Source organism: Schistocerca americana, chromosome 5 (assembly GCF_021461395.2).
Source record: "Schistocerca americana isolate TAMUIC-IGC-003095 chromosome 5, iqSchAmer2.1, whole genome shotgun sequence".
NCBI lineage: Eukaryota > Metazoa > Arthropoda > Insecta > Orthoptera > Acrididae > Schistocerca > Schistocerca americana.
The window spans coordinates 578,506,392-578,521,681 of NC_060123.1; the positions used below are offsets into that span (position 1 = coordinate 578,506,392).

At 44.2% G+C, this 15,290-nt stretch overlaps 1 pseudogene; it reads left to right on the plus strand.

Annotated features, from left to right (window-relative positions):
* The first annotated feature begins 4,069 nt into the window (after positions 1–4,069).
* On the plus strand, positions 4,070–4,187 carry LOC124617001 (annotated as a pseudogene).
* Positions 4,188–15,290: the final 11,103 nt, after the last annotated feature.

Below are 15,290 nucleotides of genomic sequence, written 5' to 3' on the forward strand. Positions count from 1 at the left end.
AAACTAATAAAACACGCTCCCTCATACAAGTATGCACCACAAAATGTACTGGAGAGTGCTGAATACAAATTATACTGGAACAGAACCATTATAACAGATAAAACAACACCACATAACAAACCTGACATCATACTGACCAATAAAAAGAAGAAATTGACACAACTAATCGAAATATCCATACCCAATACAACATATATACAGAAGAAAACAGGAGAAAAAATTGAAAAATACATCCAACTGGCTGAGGAAGTCAAGGACATGTGGCATCAGGACGAAGTTGACATTATACCAATTATACTATCAACTACAGGAGTCACACCACACAATATCCACCAGTACATCAACGCAATACAGCTAAATCCAAATATATATATATATACAAATACAGAAATCTGTAATAATTGATACATGTTCAATTACCCGAAAGTTCCTAAACGCTATGTAACGTATACCGCACAGCTAAAAGGAAGTCACAATTGATCAAGGTCCGCGTCACTTTCCATTTTTGACAAGACATAAAACTGAGAAAAGAAAGAAAGATAATAATAATAACATTATGATCACAATAATAAGGTTATGAAAGAATCCATGGAGAAGAAATAAAAACTTTGAGGTTTGCCGACGACATTGTAATTCTGTCAGATTCAGTAAAGGGCCTGGAAGAGCAGTTGAACGGAATGGACAGTGTCTTGAATGGAGGATATAAGTTGAACATCAACAAAAGCAAAACGAGGATAATGGAATGTAGCCGAATTAAATCAGGCGATGCTGAAGGAATCACACTAGGAAATGAGACACTTGAAGTAGTAAATGAGTTTTGCTAATTGGGAAGCAAAATAACTGATCCCAGAGGGAAATTTTTGCTCTGGAGCGGAGTGTGCATTGATGTGAAACTTCCAGGCAGATTAAAACTGTGCGCCCGAGTTCGACTCTCGGTCTGGCACGGAGTTTTAATCTGCCTGGAAGTTTCAAAATAACTAATGACTGCCGAAGTAGGGAGAATATAAATGTAGACTGGCTATGGCAAGGAAAAAGTTTCTGAAGAAAAGAAATTTGTATGGACAATATATAGTTTAGACAAGAAGAGAATAGAAGCTTTCAAAATGTGGTGCTACAGAAAATGCTGAAGATTAGATGGGTAGATCACGTAAGAAATGAGGAGATACTGAATAGAACTGGGGAGAAGAGTAATTTGTGGCACAACTTGAATAGAAGAAGGGATCGGTTGGTAGGTCACGTTCTGCGGCAACAAGGGATCACCAATTTAGTACTGGAGGGAAGCGTGGAGGGTAAAACCCTTAGAAGGAGACCAAGAGATGAATACACTAAGCAGATTCAGAAAGATGTAGGTTGCAGTAGTTATTCAGAGATGAAGAGGCTTGCAAAGGATAGAGCAGCATGGAGAGCTGCATGAACCCAGTCTCTGGACTGACGACCACAACAGATATGAAAGAATGAGAGAAAGAACCCAAGATACGTGGGTTTTCGAAGCCAGTCCTACAGGGCTTCCACAAAAATAACTTCTGTATACCATACCTCGCCTTTGCAGACGACCTGGCGGTACTTGCAGAGGACGAAGAGACTGCCGTTAAACAGCTCGAGATACTTAAAGAATGTGGAGAAAATGTACGGCTACAAATCTCGTTCGAGAAAACTGAATCTTATGTTCAAAGACAGAAATCACATCCCGGGAAACAAAATACAGTAAATTCAGCGGGGTCCAGTACTTCAAATACCTCGGAGAATTCATCGAACCGACAGGCCTTAATAAAATCTCTCAACGAAATCGCCTCCAAAAAGTAAAAAAAGCGTTAGGATTAATCCAAAACACCTACAGCAAAATGTCTATGTCAACACAGATAAAAAATTCGGCCTCTGCAACACTGTCATAAAACCAACAGTCCTCCACACAAGCGAAACACTGACAACAGAAAACACGAACTTCAAGAAATCAAAAAAGAAGAGGGAAAGATTATTAGAATAACTTTGGGAGCAAGACAAATCCAAGACGGTTACAGGCTCGAGTCAAGCAAAACAACAGAAAAGTTTTCACACACCGAAATTGGCATCGAGAAAAGGTGGATGAAATTCTTTGGTCAGCTCAACAGACCACCAGAAAAACGAGTGACAAAAATGATAATAGACTATGTAACTTCACAACGATAGTTCAAGTATATTTGCTGACGTCGCAAGCTGAAGATGAAGAGTTAGAGAAAGACATGAAAATATTGAAAGGGTAATACAGTACATAAAGGGAGATGAAAATCTGATAGTCATGGGGAACTGGAATGCAGTTGTAGGGGAAGGAGTAGAAGAAAAAGTTACCGGAGAATATGGGCTTGGGACAAGGAACTAGAGTGAAGACAGACTAACTGACTTCTGTGATGAATTTCGTACAAACGGAAAGCAACCTTCCTGCATCTTAAAAAGGAAAACTTCAAAGCAGAACACATTGAAAACACCATACGACTTTTACACACAATATGTGAAGGACGTGCAACGAATATTTTGAAAGAATTGGAGATATAATTCATAAGAAAAATTTACCGAGCGACTTACTCAATGAACAAACTGAGCTGAAACACAAGCCCTTCTTAAGAAGTTTTGTTGAAATTTTCGACCATGAGAAAGGATAAACATATGAAATCACAGATAACACATAAAAAATGTTAAGCATGTAATATCTGTCTACAGTGTTCCTCAGTATCCATGAAATTAATTCCGATGAATAGTGTTTCGGAAAAGTTATAACTTTATTCGCAAGAGACTGAATCAGTTCCACACAAGGTGAGAAGATTTTTTAGAAACAAAAAAACAGAAATATAAGAAAGAATAAACAACAGTCTCTGTTTTCTTTCACGGAATAAACAACTTGCAATGTGCGCTCAATCTGGCGACGGCGATTCCCACACAGTCCCCCCCGCGGTGGAGCGGAACTCCGGTGACATAGCTGTATGCTATGCGGCTGCCAGCTTTAGAACGCCTCAGAACCATCTACGGCTCCTCCCCCTCCTCCAATGCTGCCGGATTCGTTCAGGGTAGTGGGCTCTCATCGCTTCTTCTTGCTGCGCTGCAGCGGTACAGCGACGGTCTCTATCTGTCGTTGTTGTCCTGCCTCTTCTTCGGGCAACCGCTTGTGGTCGAGTTTGAATCGGTCTACAGAGATTGTTGGCTGCTTTCCGTGAAACTCTGTCTTTATCGTGTGGCTGTCTCCTGCTGATATCTTGTAGGGTCCAAAGTAAGGTGGTTGCTGGAGCTGTCATCTTGCATCTGTCCGTAACCACACATGGGAACAGTGCTCCAAGCCTTTGCGTACAAACTGGGTGCCCTCTCCATTCTGAGAACCTGGTGCTAGACGTAGTTTGTAAATGTGTTCTCGCACTTGTTGCAGAACGTAGAGAATGTCTCTCGCCGTTGCCTACGAGCCGGCCGGTGTGGCCGTGCGGTTCTGGGCGCTTCAGTCTGGAACCGCGTGACCGCTACGGTCGCAGGTTCGAATCCTGCCTCGGGCATGGATGTGTGTGATGTCCTTAGGTTAGTTGGGTTTAAGTAGTTCTAAGTTCTAGGGGACTGATGACCACAGATGTTAAGTCCCATAGTGCTCAGAGCCATTTGAACCATTTTTTTTTGCTTCCGATGGTGCAGCAAAAAGTTCTGCTGGCAGGTGTAGGGCTTCTCCATAAACCAAGTCTCTGTGGAAGCTCCTAAATCTAGTTTGCAGCCAATCCGCAGTCCCAACAACACCACTGGTACGGCTGAAGTCCAGCCATCGGCATGTTACATCAAGGTCCTGTTCCAACGCTCGACAATGGCTTTACTTTCAGTGTGGTAGGCAGTCCTGTGGTGGTGCCTGAATCCACAAAACTTTTTCAGCTGTAAAAATCGTGCCGCTCCAAATTGGTGGCCCTGTTCTATGGACACGTCTAGGGAGCAATCGAAACGAGCAATCCAAGTCGCCAAAAATACTCGTGCCACTGTCTCCACAGATATGTCACACAATGGCACTGCTTCAGCCCATCGCGTGAACCGATGTACAGCAGAAAAATAATGGTACCCTTCTGAGGACGGCGGCAACGGCCTTGCCGCAGTGAATCCACCGGTTCCCGTCAGATCACCGAAGTTAAGCGCTGTTGGGCGTGGCCGGTACTTGGATGGGTCACCATCCGGGCCGCCATGCACTGTTGCCATTTTTCTGTGTGCACTCAGCCTCGTGATACCAATTGAGGAGCTACTCGACCGAATAGTAGCGGCTCCGGTCACAGAAACCCATCATAACGACCGGGAGAGCGGTGTGCTGATCACACACCCCTCCTATCCGCATCCTCAGCTGAGGATGACATGGCGGCCGTATGGTCCCGATGGGCCACTTGTGATATGTAGACGGAGTGCTTTTCCTGAGGACGGCAGCGGTCCTCCGATGTCTAGGTGAACGTTTGCCCACCTCCGGCACTAGCCAAGGTGGCCGAGCGGTTCTAGGCGCTACAGTTTGGAACCGCGCGACCGCTACGGCCGCAGGTTCGAATCCTGCCTCGGGCATGGATGTGTGTGATGTCCTTAGTTTAGTTAGGTTTAACTAGTTATAAGTTCTAGGGGACTGATGACCTCAGACGTTAAGTCCCATGGTGCTCAGAGCCATTTGAACCATTTCTTTAGAAGATGTTTAGGAGGAGTAAATTTCTACTGTCGAGATCTGGCGTGTGTTGCGTCGACGTTTACGGATGAAACCAAACGAAGTTCAGCTACTGAAGCTCTTCGTGAAGGTGACAAACAGCAACTTATGGAGTTATGTAATTTCGTTCTTGGCAAGATGGAAGATGACAGTTTTCTTGCACGCTTAGTGTTTAGTGACGAGGCAACATTCCATTTAAATTGAAAGGTGAACCGTCATAATGTGAGAATACAGGGTACGTAACAACCACATGAAATTGTACATGAAAATGATTCTCCAAAATTTAATGCGTTTTCTGCAGTTTCGCGGGAAAAGGTGTATGGTCCAGTTTTCTTTGCCTAGAACACTGTTACAGGAAGCACATATCACGATATGCCTGAAAACTTTCTTTTCCCACATTTGGAGAGTGATTCCAATAACTTCATTTACCAATAGGATGGCGCACCGCCACACTGGCATCTGGAAGTGTAGGAATTTTTAAATCAAAGGATTGCTGAACGGTCACTGGATAAAATGATCCAGGCTTACGTTACTGGCCTTCAGAGTCACCGGACCTGACCATGTGATTATTTCTGGTGGGGGTTTATAAAAGACTGTTTACGTGCCTCTGTTACCAGCAACAATGAATCAACTGAGACATCGCATAACAGCAACTGTGGAAGCCATACCTCAAGACGTGCTCGCTGCAGTGTGGGAACAATTTGAATACCTCATTGACATATGCCGTGCGTCACAAGAGGTGCATATTGAACACTTATGAAAACGTTTACGGCCACTGCAAACCTTGTGCGTTCATCAGTTATGTCATTTTGGTCGAATACCAATTCAAGCATCGCGAATCAAAGTCACGGTTTTTCCGCCAAGAGCTGCCACGTTTGTGCTTTCAATTGCGCCTTGCTCGTCGTTGCTAATTGGCATCCGCGGACTCATCGCTGGATTATTTTGCTCTTCAGTTGCCGATTGCAGCTTCATGTAACTCGTCGTGTATGCCCAGACCCGATCGACTCTCTATTTTCACGTGCGCATTTCCGCTTGTTTGCGGGGTAGTACATGGTAGTGCTCGTCAGTATCCACGTAATTAATTTCGACAAATACTGTTTCAGGAAAGCTATGACTTTACTCGCAAAAGGCCGAAACAGATCGATACAAATAGCGAGATTTAAAAAAAAAAACAAAGAAATACATGTATAACAAAGAATAAACAAGTTTTCTTTAAAGGAATAAACAAAAACGCGCACTGTTGCAACAAACATACGATCATTGACTCCATAAGATAAAATATCTGTAAACAGATCTAAGAATCCCAACTGTGAAATCGATGTCAAGCAATCGTTGTCACGAAAAATTTCATATTATAACAGCTGCTTGACTATAATAATAATATTTCACCACAGGAATCCCACAGTTGTCTCCTAGATGACATATGATGGTCAACTCCATCAATATGTATATAAAAATTTAATCTACACTACTGGCCATTAAAATTGCTACACCAAGAAGAAATGCAGATGGTGGACGGGTATTCATTGGACAAACATATTATACTAGAACTGACATGTGATAACATTTTCACGCAATTTGGGTGCATAGATCCTGAGAAATCAGTACCCACAACAACCACCTCTGGCCGTAATAACGGCCTTGATACGCCTGGGCATTGAGTCAAACAGAGCTTGGATGGCGTGTACATGTACAGCTGCCCATGCAGCTTCAACACAATACCACAGTTCATCAAGAGTAGTGACTGGCATATTGTGACGAGCCAGTTGCTCGGCCACCATTGACCAGACGTTTTCAGTTGGTGAGAGATCTGGAGAATGTGCTGGCCAGGGCAGCAGTCGAACATTTTCTGTATCCAGAAAGGCCCGTACAGGACCTGCAACATGCGGTCGTGCATTATCCTGCTGAAATGTAGGGTTTCGCAGGGATCGAATGAAGGGTAGAACCAAGAGTCGTAACACATCTGAGATGTAACGTCCACTGTTCAAAGGGCCGTCAGTGCGAACAAGAGGTGACCGAGACGTGTAACCAGTGGCAGCCCGTACCATCACGCTGGGTGCAATGCCAGTACGGCGACGACGAATACACGCTTCCAATGCGCGTTTACCTCGATGTCGCCAAACACGGATGCGACCATCATAATGCTGTAAACAGAACCTGGATTCATCCTAAAAAATGACGTTTTACCATTCGTGCACCCACGTTCGTCGTTGAGTACATCATCGCAGGGGCTCCTGTCTGTGATGCAGCGTCAAGGGTAACCGCAGCCATGGTCTCCGAGCTGATAGTCCATGCTGCTGCAAACGTCGTCGAACTGTTCGTGCAGATGGTTGTTGTCTTGCAGACGTCCCCATCTGTTGACTCAGGGATCGAGACGTGGCTGCACGATCCGTTACAGCCATGCGGATAAGATGCCTGTCATCTCGACTGGTAGTGATACGAGGACGTTGGGATCCAGCACCGCGTTCCGTATTACCCTCCTGAATCGACCGATTCCATCTTCTGCTAACAGTCATTGGATCTCGACCAACGCAAGCAGCAATGTCCCGATACGATAAACGCTAATCGCGATAGGCTACAACCCGACCTTTACCAAAGTCGGAAACGTGATGGTACGCATTTCTCCTCCTTACACGAGGCATCACAACAACGTTTCACCAGGCAGCGCCGGCCAACTGCTGTTTGTGTATGAGAAATCGGTTGGAAACTTTCCTCGTGTCAGCCCGTTGTAGGTGTCGCCACCGGCGCCAACCTTGTGTGAATGCTCTGAGAAGCTAATCATTTGAATATCACAGCATCTTTTTCCTGTCGGTTAAATTTCGCGTCTGTAGCACGTCATTTTCGTGGTGTAGCAATTTTAATGGCCAGTAGTGTATAAAAATACTTTCCTGGTCGTAAGTATGATGTAAATAAGATTCATTATTCACAACACCCACAGATGCACTTGAAAACGGCATTGTAAGCCGAGATAGGCAAGCTCGTGCAGAAATTAATTTTAATTTAAATAATTAACAGCCTCAGTTGCCGTTTGTCCAGTGTTACTGTTATTCTGAAGAAGGTTGGGTTATCCCGACTGAAACCTAGGTAAATTCTAGCTAAACGGTGCAACTGTGCTTTTAATTATTAAAAATAAAATTAAAATTAATATTTAGACAGTTGCTGACAGCGTCGCGAAATGTTGAAGATATTTCGTGCGGAAATGTCTATATATAGACTAAGTATTACCGTGCGCCTATTAGAATTGACTTCTTGTAAAAATAATTTAGTTTCCTGACGGAAAGACAATTGAATCCTTTCCCTTTTAACCGTTAGAAAATTTCATTTTACCCCTCAGTGGGTAATTAAACCCATGTTGGGAAGTAATGGTCTCTTATCACTGGTGGAGGAAGGAAAGTGGACTCACAAAGTTAAAGCGAGTTTAACTTCAGTGGTTTGGCTAAAAGTGGCGTCAGTCGAGTGACGGCAATGGAATCTGGGTATCTTCACATACAACTTCGGTGGTGCCACTCTAGTGGAGGCCGAGTGATGTCATTATAGTCGCCTTTGAAAACCTGGCTCAAGACAAGGAGCTACCAGTTGGATGAGAGGTTTTAATAAAACAGCTGGAACGTATATAGACACGGATTGGCAGCGGCGATAAAAGAACGCGGGCAGGGGGCCCGGAATAACTGCGAATGGGCGGGAGGAAAGCGAGACGCAGCTGACGGTTACGCAGCCAGCCGGCCTTATCGGGGCGCCGGGATCTGCCGCCAGGGGCGCCACCGGCGCGCGGGCCGGAGACAAAAGCCTGGCGCGCTTGTGTTTTATCGCGCGCACCGCCCTATTAGGGGCTGCAGTTTTAATCTTGGCCGGATAGAGGCGGCCCCCTTCCCCCCGCCGGCTCGTAATTAGAAAGGGCTGCGGTTTGTTGCGCCGTGCGTCCACTCGTTACAGTTTAGTCGTGGCCGCGTCCATTAACAAGCGCGCTACAGCCGGATTTGGCTTTTCCAAAGGGTCGCTTTTTAGCGCAAGTCGCGCGCTGCCTTGGCGGTATATTCGGTGCTCCGTGCTGGCAGCGCGTCGTTCTCTTGCGGAACGGGGCATCGCGAAAACATTTGTTAACTCCTGCCGCAGTGTGCTGCAGTATTGGAAAACGGCACTCGATGATAGGGAATTAAACGACGATCGAGTGACGTACGCGATGTATTTTAAAATTAACGGAAACATTTCGTTTCGTTTGTGTTTAAGAAGTTTTAGTATCGCATCTTCCACGTGACATACAACATGCAGATATCTATAGATTAGTAGTGATCTACAAAACAGGTTACGTTGGTTACAGAGAGCTTCGCAGCTGCTCGAATGAATTTATAGCTACTTCTAACGAAGGAGCACATAACACGGAACACAATTTCCTGTTTGCCCAGAATTTCAAAAGACTTTGTTACACCACCTACTGCAGCCTTCCACCGCAAGACTTCTGTGCACAGTAAACTGGTTGAATTACTGGATAGTTTAGCCCTTGGATACACAAAAAGAGTCTTTTAGATCCGGCAACGTTTCATTTTCACAAAAAGATTTTATAAAAATTTGTTTATTTTATTTGATGGCTTGTGTAATTCTTGGTAATAAAATTGAGTTTCTTTAGAAAAAGCATTATTTGTTGCAACTCAAATCAGTTATTTTATATCTCGAATTTGGTAATCCTACACGTCTAGTGCATGACAGGGGTCCTTTAGACCACGTAGCAAACTGTCTTTACTAAAGTTTATTTATATTTTAGCTGAACAGTCAACTAGGTTGAATCATACTCTTTCTTGAGAGATCAGAAGTATTGTATAAGTTACAACCGAATAAACTTTTGAAGATTGCTCACTGCCGACGCCAAAATACTTTCAAATGAACGTAGAGAACCAGTATAAATACGTAAGTAACTTTCATTCTTTACCTAGAACATGGATACCATACTTACTACCTGTATCATCTGGAGTCAGCAAAGTGGTCTAAATTATAAATCAACTGAAATGAAATGATCGGATTACATTGTTGGCCGAGAGGCCCCTTTCGGGGGAGATATGTATCAACTGTTTCTGAATGGCTTGAAGATGGAGCTGCCTTTCATAAAGGAGATAGCAGAGATTGAGATACTGATGATCTCCTGGATAATGAACTCACACCTTGTAGCAGAAGCATCTCAAGTGAAGCAAACTGATGAATTAAATGACACTGAGTACAGAATTGCTGATTTCCTTATCAATCATGTTGTAACTCAACAGAATAAATCACTGCCACCAGTGAGTTCACAGTAATATCATAACTCCATCTGATCCAGTAATAGGTACCGTAAAAAAAAAGAAAGAAAGAAAAAGGAAGGTACTGGAAATGAAGGCTTCCACGTCGAGAGAAGTTTTATAATTGTTATTTTGGTCTAAAAGACAATTTGACAATTGTACTTCTTTTGGTCGACAAGAACAAAAGAGTAATGTTGTGAAAGTTCACTGCATCACACCACCTCTGGAGATGAAGGAAGTATCTCAAGTACAGATGGTGTTGAGGATCAGTGGACGAAGTTTAAAGCCATCGTACAGTATGCATTAGATGAGAATGTGCCAAGCAAGATCGTAAGGGATGGAAAAGAGCCATGGTGGTGCAACAACCGAGTTAGAAAACTGCTACGGAAGCGAAGGGAACTTCACAGCAAACATAAACATATCAAAAGCCTTGTAGACAAACAAAAATTACACGAAGCGAAATGTAGTGTGAGGAGGGCTATGCGAGAGGCGTTCAACGAATTCGAAATTAAAGTTCTATGTACTGACTTGGCAGAAAATCCTAAGAAGTTTTGATCTTATGTCAAAGCGGTAGTTGGATCAAAACAAAATGTCCAGACACTCTGTGACCAAAATGGTACTGAAACAGAGGATGACAGACTAAGGGCCGAAATACTACATGTCTTTTTCCAAAACTGTTTCACAGGGGAAGACTGCACTGTAGTTCCTTCTCTAGACTGTCGCACAGATGACAAAATGGTAGATATCGAAATAGATGACAGAGGGATAGAAAAACAATTAAAATCGCTCAAGAGACGAAAGGCCGCTGCACCTGATGGGATACCAGTTCGATTTTACACAGATTACGCGAAGGAACTTGCCCCCCTTCTTGCAGCGGTGTGTCGTAGGTCTCTAGAAGAGCGTAGCGTAGCGTAGGAAAAGGGCACAGGTCATCCCCGTTTTCAAGAAGGGACGTCGAACAGAAATGCAGAACTATATACCTATATCTCTAACGTCGATCAGTTGTAGAATTTTGGAACACGTATTAAGTTTGAGTATAATGACTTTTCTGGAGACTAGAAATCTGCTCTGTAGAAATCAGCATGGATTTCGAAAAAGAGGATCGTGTGAAACCCAGTTCGCGCTATTCGTCCACGAGACTCAGAGGGCCATAGACACGGGTTCCCAGGTAGATGTCGTGTTTCTTGACTTCCGCAAGGCGTTCGATACAGTTCTCCACAGTCGTTTAATGAACAAAGGAAGAGCATATTGACTATCAGACCAGTTGTGTGATTGGATTGAAGAGTTCCTAGATAACAGAACGCAGCCTGTCATTCTCAACGGAGAGAAGTCTTCCGAAGAAAGAGTGATTTCAGGTGTGGCGCAGGGAAGTGTCGTAGGACCGTTTCTATTCACAATATATATAAATGACCTTGTGAATGACATTGGAAGTTCACTGAGGCTTTTTGCGGATGATGCTGTAATATATCGAGAAGTTGTAACAATGGAAAATTGAACTGAAATGCAGGAGGATCTGCAACGAATTGACGCATAGTGCAGGGAATGGCAATTGAATATCAATGTAGACAAGTGTAATGTGCTGCGAATACATAGAAAGAAAGATCCCATATCATTTAGCTACAATATAGCAGTTCAGCAAATGGAAGCAGTTAATTCCATAAATTATCTGGGAGTACGCATTAGGAGTGATTTAAAATGGAATGACCATATAAAATTAATTGTCGGTAAAGCAGATGCCAGACTGAGAATCATTGGAAGAATCCTAAGGAAATGATTTATTCAAGAACACAAGCTTCAAAAATTTAACAAGTCAATAACGGGTTTGTCTATATCTGGCTCTCAGGCAAGAAGTTATTCGGCTTGGCACTGATTGACGGAACTGTTGGGTGTACTACAAATTCTGTGCAATTGGCTCGTCAGAGCGTCAAAGTCCCGAGATGGCTGCGGGGCCCTGCCCATAAGGCTCCAAACACTACCTTGGCCAGCACGGCCGACAGATCTCTCCCAAAAGAGAACGTTTGAAGTATTATGGTCAGGGCTCTCAGACCAGCTCGGGATTTTGATGGTTTCTAACACGACAATTGGGCAGAATTTGTCACGGCATACCTCGGAGGACATCCAGCAACTCTTATTAATCAACGCCAAACCATATAAGTTCATAAGGACCAGAGGTGGACCAAAGCGTTATTGACTTGGTCAGTTCCTGAAGCTCTGTCTTTTGAAAAAAATGATTAAATTTTTCTGGAAATGTAAGTATTTATTTGTCTGTACGTGTGCATCACCTCTATCTATTTCTGCCCCATGAGTACAATTCCTTCTTTTTTTTTGTACGAGGGCAGTTCAATAAGTAATGCAACACATTTTTCTTCTCGGCCAATTTTGGTTGAAAAAGGCGGAAATTTCTTGTGGAATATTTTCAAACATTCCCGCTTCGTCTCGTATAGTTTCATTGACTTCCGACAGGTTGCAGCGCTGTACGGAGCTGTTAAAATGGCGTCTGTAACGGATGTGCGTTGCAAACAACGGGCAGTGATCGAGTTTCTTTTGGCGGAAAACCAGGGCATCTCAGATATTCATAGGCGCTTGCAGAATGTCTACGGTGATCTGGCAGTGGACAAAAGCACGGTGAGTCGTTGGGCAAAGCGTGTGTCATCATCGCCGCAAGGTCAAGCAAGACTGTCTGATCTCCCGCGTGCGGGCCGGCCGAGCACAGCTGTGACTCCTGCAATGGCGGAGCGTGCGAACACACTCGTTTGAGATGATCGACGGATCACCATCAAACAACTCAGTGCTCAACTTGACATCTCTGTTGGCAGTGCTGTCACAATTGTTCACCAGTTGGGATATTCAAAGGTTTGTTCCCGCTGGGTCCCTCGTTGTCTAACCGAACACCATAAAGAGCAAAGGAGAACCATCTGTGCGGAATTGCTTGCTCGTCATGTAGCTGAGGGTGATAATTTCTTGTTAAAGATTGTTACAGGCGATGAAACATGGGTTCATCACTTCGAACCAAAACGGCAATCAATGGAGTGGCGCCACACCCACTCCCCTACCAAGAAAAAGTTTAAAGCCATACCCTCAGCCGGTAAAGTCATGGTTACAGTCTTCTGGGACGCTGAAGGGGTTATTCTGTTCGATGTCCTTCCCCACGGTCAAACGATCAACTCTGAAGTGTATTGTGCTACTCTTCAGAAATTGAAGAAACGACTTCAGCGTGTTCGTAGGCACAAAAATCTGAACGAACTTCTCCTTCTTCATGACAACGCAAGACCTCACACAAGTCTTCGCACCCTAGAGGAGCTCACAAAACTTCAGTGGACTGTTCTTCCTCATGCACCCTACAGCCCCGATCTCGCACCGTCGAATTTCCATATGTTTGGCCCTATGAAGGACGCAATCCGTGGGAGGCACTACGCGGATGATGAAGAAGTTATTGATGCAGTACGACGTTGGCTCCGACATCGACCAGTGGAATGGTACCGTGCAGGCATACAGGCCCTCATTTCAAGGTGGCGTAGGGCCGTAGCATTGAATGGAGATTACGTTGAAAAATAGTGTTGTGTAGCTAAAAGATTGGGGAATTACCTGGTGTATTTCAATGCTGAATAAAACAACCCCTGTTTCAGAAAAAAAATGTGTTGCATTACTTATTGAACTGCCCTCGTATAATCTTCCGCTACATGTCATGAGAGTCCGTCACAATGCCATTTCCTCCCACCGCGACACTGTTTTTCATACTAGGCATCTTTCCCCCGAATATGACGACGAGATAGGAGGCAGCACGGTACTAGCTATGGGTTGAAAAGCAAGCTAAGATTAAGTTAATAATAGGGACTTAATGGGGTCTAATGTTGACACTAAGATAGAATGAAGAACTGGAGATTAGGCGAATGACAACAATCTGCCTGGGACTCATCAGATACCGGTCTTAGTTAGCATGAAAGTTTCCCAGTCATAAGGGAAAGAATGAAAATATTGGATCAGCTCCCATCGGAGAGTCATTCATTTGCTTACGTGATGTGGCCCATACCTAATATACTCGCATAGGATTAAGAGACGCAACAGATGTGTACAGAACAACCCGGAATGTGTAGTTGTGCAATGCTCCACGTATGATATTAACATGACAGGGATCAGTAACAAATTGAACAGCATACACTGAAGTGACAGAAGTCATGGGATAGTGATATGCACATGTACATATGGCGGTAATATCCCATACAAAGGTATAAGGGGGCATTGTATAGCCGGAGCTGTCAGTTGTACTCAGGTGATTCATGTGAAACGCTTTCCGGCGTGAATATGACAAGTACAAAGGAAATTAACAGACTTTGAACGCAGAATGCTAGTTGGAGGTAGACGCATAAGACATTTAGTTTCGGAAATCGTTAGGGAAGTCACTATTCAAAGATCCACCATCTCAAAACTGTGCCGAAAGTAGCAAACTTCAGGCAATACCTGTCACCACCGACAACGCAGTGGCCGATGGCCTTCACTTAACGACCGAGAGCAGCGACGTTTGTGTAGAGTCGTCAGTGCTAACAGACAAGCAACACAGCTGAAATAGCCGCCATATTTGGGACGTACGACTAACGTACCGTTTGGACGATGTGGCAAAATTTGGCGTTAATGTGCTATGGAAGTAGACCACCGACGCAAGCGTATTTGCTGACAACATGACAACGCCTGCAACGCCTCTCCTGGGCTCATGACCTTGTCGGTGGGACCCTAGACGACTGGAAAACGGTGGACTGGTCAGATGAGTCCCGGTTTCAGTTGGTAAGTGCTGATAGTAGGGTTCGAGTGTGGAGCAGACCCCACGAAGCCATGGACCCAAGTTGTAAACGAGATACTGTGCAAGCTGATGGTTGCTCCATAATGGTTGACGTGGAATGGACTGGGCCCTCTGGTCTAACTGAATGGAAATAGTTATGTTTGGCTACATGAAGACAGTTTGTAGCCATTCATGGACTTCATTGCCCCATCAAAGTTTTAATTTTTATGGATGAAACGGCTCTGAGCACTATGCGACTTAACTTCTGAGGTCATCAGTCGCCTAGAACTTAGAACTAATTAAACCTAACTAACCTAAGGACATCACACACATCCATGCCCGAGGCAGGATTCGAACCTGCGACCGTAGCGGTCGCTCGGCTCCAGACTGTAGCGCCCAGAACCGCACGGCCACTCCGGCCGGCTTTATGGATGGCAATACGCCATGTCACAGACCCACAAATATTCGCAATTGGTTTGAAGAACATTCTGGACAATTCGAAAGAATTGTTTGACCACGCAGATCGCTCGACATGAACCCCATCGAACATTTATGGAACATAATCGACATACTAGCTCAT